Genomic DNA, 8,051 nt, shown 5'->3' on the forward strand with positions numbered 1-8,051 from the left:
GAGGTTTAAAAACATGCAAGTTTAGAGGCTAATTGCGCGGTTTAGAAGTATTTCCTTATAATTTAAAACATATCTACGCGTAGATCATGATGTTCCGTTAGAATCGCGGAAAACTGTTTTCCAAAATTCGCAGCGGGTAGTGTACAGCATCGATTTCTGTGGAACCCAGTAGCTGTCAAAACTTTCACATTTTTACGAATAACTCGGAAATCGTAAATTTTTCAGATAAAACGGTTGAAACAAACATAAATTAAAATTGAACGGCCAATCTGAAAATAACAAAAAAAAGGGGGGGTTTCATTTAAAAAACCATAGTTGGTAACTACCACACGTTTATGATGCACCCTGTATATTGGAAAGTAATTTTAGAATGTGGACCTTTTGAATTTTGAACGTGAAAAACTTTCGTTGGACGAATTTTCTTGTAAACTTCATATTTACTGAGATATCGCACTTTGACGCACTAATGAGCAACCCTGTATAAGAAACTTGCTAAATATACAAGTACCAGACAGCAAAAATACTTGGCTTGAAATGATGTCCTCACTGTCAGCACCTGGTTTAACAATTTCAACGAACTTGGCGACTATCGAGATGATAAATAGTACGCCGAAGCCATGGAAAATGAGACTGTATAACCAGTAGAACCAGCAGACGGTGGAATTCATGCCATCTAGTCTCCATGTTCCAGTGAACATCATCATTGGCTTCAACATGCCAAGCAGACTCTCTTGCTTACTGTACATTTCAAAGCAGATTCTTTCAGATAAAGGGACGTCGCTTGATTGACACGAATTAATTAAATTAATACACTATCATTTGAGCCGGACGTTTAGCTAAAAAAATGTTTCATTTATGTGGAAAGAAAAACTGATATTTTTCAAGGCTCCACTTAAAGTGCTCCTACATATGTCGTTTTATATTTTATGCATACGCTAATTTGAATTTAAAAAAATTACGTTGGTTGACGTTTAAGAGTCCTAATCCGCGGTATTTTATTTGATTTGACTTATTTTGATATTTTAATCAATTTTTTTTCAATTAAAACCGAAAAATTCAACATAGAATCGCTCAACCACGAAAGCGCTAAGCCACGTTACTCAGATCTATGCAAACAGCATATTGCTGATAATCCAATAGTGCAAAATGAAAATCTTAACGTAGCATGAAAAAAACTGAAAGACATACAGGGTTTAATTTTTCAAATGAAGAGGTATCGAAAAATGTTCCCTAACGGAGCTACGCCTTTTTGAAGAGGGGCCCAGTAGTAGAGTTTTTTGCAAATTATTTCTAAGCTTTAGTAAGTTTGGTATGCTGAATCTATATCTGAAATTAAAACTGTCAGAATTTTATCATAGACGTATAATTTGGGTTAGTTTGGGTTAGAAGTAGAAAAAAAGCTCGAACTTTTTTCTGATACTGTAAATCAGTCTTTTTTTTACAAATTGTGGAAACCTGAAGTATTTCACGAAGAAAAGAAACTCTTAATTTACTTCGCTCAGCCGCACCGTTTTCCAACTAAATGACTTAAAATACAGGGTGTCCCGTAAGCTCATGATCAAAAGGGTACTGCGATATTCTGTGTACCAAAAGAAGACGATCTGACCTAACTTTTATTAACAAAAAATGTCTGGCTCCTTGCTATCGATGGTCGAAGTTTTCCAAAAAAATTATCTTTTTCGAAATACCGGGAGACTGGTACGATGTTCAGCCGTTTTGAGTGTCATGGTACAAGAACTACCTACTAACTTTTTAGTTGGAGGATAAAATCAACTCATTTTTTTTAGGTTGATGCACTATTGATTTGTCCACCGTTTTGTGCTCATTATAAAACCTTGTAGCGTTCATAGTTTTTGCGTAAAAAAATATGTCTGTTCTCATCACTTCCAACAAGGAGTCAGCTGATATTCATTTCATTTATGGTTACTGCAATGGTAAGGCACGAGCTGCTCTACGAGAGTGTCAAAGGCGGTATCCAACAAGCAGATTACCACATAGGAAATTATTTGGCACTGGACATTAATGGGGGAATTTAAGAGATCAAGGATCATTTAGACGCTCCCGAGGACAAGGACGACGTTTGGGTAAGTATGCTTTAGACGGAGCGCTAAATATAATTTCATATAATCCTCAAATAGCAAAAGCTAGTGAATGCATTCGTGTAATTTTTTTGATTATTAAAAAAACGGATAAAGGATGAAAAAAATAAAATATTGCACAAGGACATACAACACATGATTTAATTGAAACCATATTTTCAGATCGGAAGAATGACTTAAATGCAAATATTGCATCCTTGCCATTATAAAAGGTTACATGATTTAAGAGCCATCGATTTTCCAGCACCAACAGAAAATGATATATTTTAGGTCATCGGTTGTAGTCTGTTGTTGGGGGCAATATAAACCATTTATTTTTCAATAATTAATATTTATTCGAATCGAACAAAACCTTTAATTTATTTTTGCTTGCTATAATCGGTGCTGCATGCAATATTGTGCAATACACAATCATATTCAATTAGTAGCTAAATCAATAACTGAGGACAAAATGACGAAAGCACATAAAATTTAAAATTTTATTGAAACCAGATCCCGAATTTTCGACGCATTCTCGCTTCCCCCTCCAGACCAAGGGAATTAATTTTTCGATCTTAAGAGAATATGTGAATTTCAGGTAAGGTTAGAAAAAGTTCAGTCGCTATGGGCCGAATTTACGGGGGTTCAGGGAGATTTAGAATTAATTGTTTCTTGTCACCACAGATTACTCAGATTATCAAATTGAATTTGAGACTGAGTTCTTTAGCCCCACAGGTAAAGCCAAAGGTAAACTAGATCGGTATTTTGAAGATTCGTATAATTCTTCAATTCATAATAACCCATCATCTATCAACAACGTCGAAAAGTTTTGGTACTTAAAATCTTGCACCAATTGAGATGCTGCTAATTCATTGACCTCCATCGAAGTTTCTGACGCTAATTATCATAAAGCATGGGATTTGTTAGGCAGTAGGTATCAAACCAGAAAGGTAATCATTCAAACTCATTGAAAAGCCATTTTCTTAGAGCAAAATCTTAAATCACCGTTAAATAAATGAAAGAACAAGTATTAACATTATTAAATAGTGTACCGTGGATGGCCGAGTATCAAATTCTTTCTTCAACTTACAACTTTTATTCCACTCGGTACAACTTTAACTTCGGAACAGGAACAAACTAACTTCTAAATTAACGTCAACTTCACAAACAACAACAATAACAAACGGAAAACACGCGTTTCCGACTCGCGGGTTTAACCTTCTTCTGCACTCGGTCGCTCCTGTCACTTCACTCCCCCTCGTCTGGTTCTCGTAGTCGCTTATATCCTTTTCTCCAGGTATTCCAGATAGTTCTAGAAATCTCCAGAACAGGTGCGAAACTTCCCGCTTGTCAGTGTCATATTTGACAGTAAATGGGGCCCAAATGGGGCTCCCATTTACTGAAACACCATGAATTTCGATCATACATTCCAAACGTGAGTACCCCAGGCCATTTCCGTTACAATAGTTTACAATGTTCTTATGAGGTCAGCATTCGAATGAGGGCCTTAAGAATCTGACTTTGCCTAACCCTCGCTGTGATCCGAATATACTTAGTGAACAAGTTCTAACATCGGTGGCGAGGCCTGAAGTAGAAGCTGTCGAAGAACCTTTAGTTGGACTTATAAATGATAAAATATATCTCGTTTTTATTACAGATGGGTTGCTAAAAATCCGCTGTTTATACCACGAAGAAAAGGCATTGAAATTGAAGCTCAAAATTGGCTCAGGTACGCGCCGAAAAGACTGAAAAGGAAAACATTAACTTTACCTGCTTCAGATAGAAGACCATAGCAAAAATAAGTTTAGTTTGATACCATGCGTAATCGCTTTTTGTTTGTTTTGAAATATAGGTAGGTATATGTTATGGGTTCAGTGTGTTGTTTATTCTAAATTGCTTCCGCTCTAAATTTTTCAAATAATGAAGCTACCTTCAACATTTTTAGAGAGTTTTTTTTTACTTTATACATATTTGCTCCTAGCAATAATTTGACGGATGGCTAATTAACCTAAGAACGTTTCACAGATGTTCTCTAAGCAACCCGTCTATAATCCCCGTAATATTCCAAATGACCTTTACAGGAATAGTCCCAAAAGTATGTCCCATGAACGTTTCACGTAAATATGGGGACGTACCGGGACGTCCGAGGGACTTAGGCCTATACCCTGTAATGACTTCCGTGGGATGTCTCAGGGACCGGGGTGTGTTTGCTGGGCTGAAATTTGATCTCTTTTGCAAGCCATCTCAAAGCAAAAACTTGCCTGACTAAAACGGTAAAATCGGACAGAATAAATAGAAAATCCCCTCCAGTTTGGACGTAGAAAGTTGTTTATTTGGTATTGCGATTTTCTAGCTTTCACACGATAAATTGATGGTACTGTTGGATTTTTTAATTGGTTTACCTTGTCGATTAAGTTCAAGATTTCATCAGTATTTCCAAATATTGTTTTCTGTTATAAGAGCGACTAGTGTTAGTTGGCAAATTGGGAGGCAACTGAAACAAAATTAATGCAGTTTACAAGAAACTCCACAAATACCACGTACTTAGTTGAATTACTTAGGTTCTTGCCAAATCTGAAAAATGATGAAATTAATAATTAGCTCTTTTAGCTCTATTTTGTTATATCCTATTTACTTTGGCTAGACACAAAACGGTAAAAAATATCCGGGATGTCCTATCAAAATTTAACAGATTCTAAATAGGGATAGTTTTTAAATCAACTTATCGTCAAAATAAGAACACTATGATTGATTTCTGTTTGGAGCGCTATTTCTATAAACGTCCCATGCTGATATATAAATAGTATAACACACAGGCTATCATTTGTAGCGGAGAAATTAGCTATAAAATATTTTTTATTTATGTGGGAAAAAATCGATATTTTTCAGGTCTCCATTTAAAATGTCTCTCTTTACATATATGCTATTTCATACTTTATGCATGAGCTAATTTGTATTTTAAAATATTCCTGTGGATCTCACTTAAGAGTTTTAATCTTCTAGGTTCTGCTTTTATTTGATTCATTTATAGTTTTAAATTATTTTGTGTATTTGAATGATTGAATTGTATCTCGTCAGTCAATATAGTCGATGTCTCATATTTTTGTAGTTAGAAAAGTTGGCACTTTTTGCCGCCGGATACCGGAAAGCAGGCGCAAGAACATTTATTTCCAAATGGTGCAAATAAATGCATACGGTCACCTTTTACTTTTATTTCTGTCTTTAACTGTGCATTCATTTAATCGAAAAATACGCTTCCAACTCGTCGCCAAATCATATATTGTAGCCAACCTCGGTGATCGCCGAAATCTCGCGGGAACGGCAACACTGGAGGGTGGGACAAACGGGAGTGTTAACATCGCTGCTACTTCATAGCAGGAACATTAGATGGCGCGGAGGTACTTCCGGGCAATAGCTGGCCGTTTTCCAGGAATTCTTCGATAATCATTGATTGATTCATTGATTGATTGAGATTGTGCCAAGAAAACAAGCGTTAGTTGAATTGCTCAATCTTCGATTGTATTTGTTTGCGAATTAAATCTAACAATATCGAAAGTGGAATTAGTAGACTCGCGGCGTAGGACGAGTGACCGTTTTTGGTGCAAATAATGCACCACGGGTGGATTATTTGCTCATAATAAGTGAAGTTGTGGTGCGGCGAACAATCTCGAATGATGATCGGCAAGGGCGATGATCAGGATATGGAGGATGTTTTGGATTGTGAGCTAGAAGAGGGGGAGACTGGCTCTAATCCAGGTGATAGCGTGACCTCCAAGGCGGTCAAAACGGCAATTTTGCAGCACTAAAGCGGCCGAATCAGGCTAGCTCGTGGGGCGTGCCGTGGTCCCCTCAGATTAAACAGATGCATTTGTTTACCTTTTTCTATGGGAACATTGGTTCACAGTCTATACAAAAGTAGGTATTTACGAGGCTGCTTTGCCGGCTCGGTATTCAATTTGATATATATGAGTGGCATCAACAAGAAAATATCAGGAAAACGGTAGCCATGAATATATTTAATGTTATATTTGGTTAGTTTGTAATAAGCGACAAGCAAATGTCATTAAAATAACAGCGTCGAAATTTTATATTTAAAAATTCATACGAATTTTTGGGTGGTAATTACCAGAAAACATAATGAAACATTCATCATGACATCACCGAAAAAGGGCGGAGTACATGATAGTAAGAGGGGAAGAGGATTTGTTGGACAAGTAAATACGGCAATTTCTCGTGTTTTTGGTGATAACAAGTGATAATCGTAATATTAATAAACTGTTACGCTTAAAAGAAATCGTGCGAAGTCGTTTCAATTGCAGGAAAATCGTTCTAAATTTTCTTAACCTGTACTGTTTTGCACGATTGTAAACAGGGACCAGCGGTGTGGGTTGTTTTGAATTTATAAGCTTAGAGCCATATTCGATCCCTATTGAATCGCTATCAAATGCTTAAAAAATGTGCGTTGCTATTATAGCGTTTATAATTTCAAACATATAATGTAGAGATAAAGGTCAGAAAATCAATGAATCTTTCATGCTTGAATAAATCGATTAATACAGATTTTTACTACGCCTATGGCTAGCAGCCAGGCCAGTTGATTTTCCGATTAATTCTACTCTGCTCGGTACCTACTTTATCCCTACCACCTGTTCTTTATTGATAAATCGCTGATCGATAGAATTTAATGTTGGACCCAAACAAATTGGGATTTATGAATGACTAGCTTGGTCTATTTATTAATGCCTTTGGTGGTCCCACAAGGGTCAGGGCAGATGGCGAAATTCTCGAGCCATTCGGTCCAGACAGCAAAGATTGACCCACTGGGTGAGATTGATGGCTGGTCAGAGTACCAACGAGTCTATTTTATGAAGGTTAACTTGCAAGGCGCTGCACGGGCGTGGTTTAGTAGGCTCGATAACTACAACTTTAGAGAGGGGGAATGGTAACAGGCGTTGGTAAACGGGTTTCCGAAGCAGCACGATCACGCGTACCTCCCGAAGGAAATGCTGGCCAGGAAAAAGTCGGATAGTGAGTCAATGATCCATTATTGTCATACCAAACTCGGTCTGATCGAGATAGATAGATAGACATTTAGATAGATATATAAAATTTATTAAATATTTACAATGGTGTAATGCATACAAAGTTACAACATGGCCAAGACCGGTTGCTCCCTTTGCTCATGATCTAAATAGGCACGCTAAGTCATCCATTACCTGGGCAGTGCCCTAACATGGACATTCCCGAGCTATTCTTATGCACGACAACGTCAGGAGATCCGCGTCGCGGTTTCAATTGATTCGAGGGACATTGAATAAGGACAAAAGGCCTTCCTGAAGGGAAGCCAAAGACCTAACTATTTGAACATATTTATTTTCAGCTAAGTTTACAAACTTCCTACTGCTACTTATATACGAGTCCTTAAATCTAACATCGTTAGAGTGTCTAACACTCTGTGAAACTTAAGATATGTCATCGTATAACTTAATCTAACTTAACCTAACAAACCTAATCTAAACCTAAACCTAACAGCCTCTCTTGCTTCCTATAACTAACTTAGAGTTATCCCATGGTCCTCGATGTGATGGAGGAACTGGTCATCGCATGTGGTCCACGTCTTCTTCTTGGACTGTGTCCGCAGGGAGAGGTCTGCGGTCACAGGGTAACTTCTTTTTGCAAGAAACCCAGATTGTGGGATTCTTGCTTTGCCGGGCGGTATCCAGGAACTTTGATGTTAAGTTCCGGATATGGTCCAGCAGGTCATCTGTTTTGAGGTCTCTTTGCAAGGTGAAATTTCTGACAAAGTACGGGGCCTTGGCTGCTATCGTCAGTATCCGATTCTGGATTACTGCCAGCTTGTGTTTCGGGCAGGTGCTGGCCGTGGACCATGCAGGAGATCCGTAGGTCAGCACCGGGCGGATTAGTTGTTTGTAAGCTCTAACCTTTGTTCGCAGGAAGAGCTTACCTGTCAGC

General features: G+C 37.7%; 1 long non-coding RNA gene across 1 annotated transcript; it reads left to right on the top strand.

Moving 5' to 3' along the window:
• The first annotated feature begins 3,473 nt into the window (after positions 1–3,473).
• LOC125503002 lies at positions 3,474–3,952 on the top strand. Its single transcript, XR_007280641.1, has 2 exons — positions 3,474–3,513; positions 3,736–3,952. It is a non-coding gene; the product is annotated as an uncharacterized LOC125503002 (long non-coding RNA).
• Positions 3,953–8,051: the final 4,099 nt, after the last annotated feature.

This window comes from Dendroctonus ponderosae, unplaced genomic scaffold (assembly GCF_020466585.1).
Source record: "Dendroctonus ponderosae isolate FM_Combo_2020 unplaced genomic scaffold, Dpon_F_20191213v2 Dpon_F_20191213_11, whole genome shotgun sequence".
Lineage (NCBI taxonomy): Eukaryota > Metazoa > Arthropoda > Insecta > Coleoptera > Curculionidae > Dendroctonus > Dendroctonus ponderosae.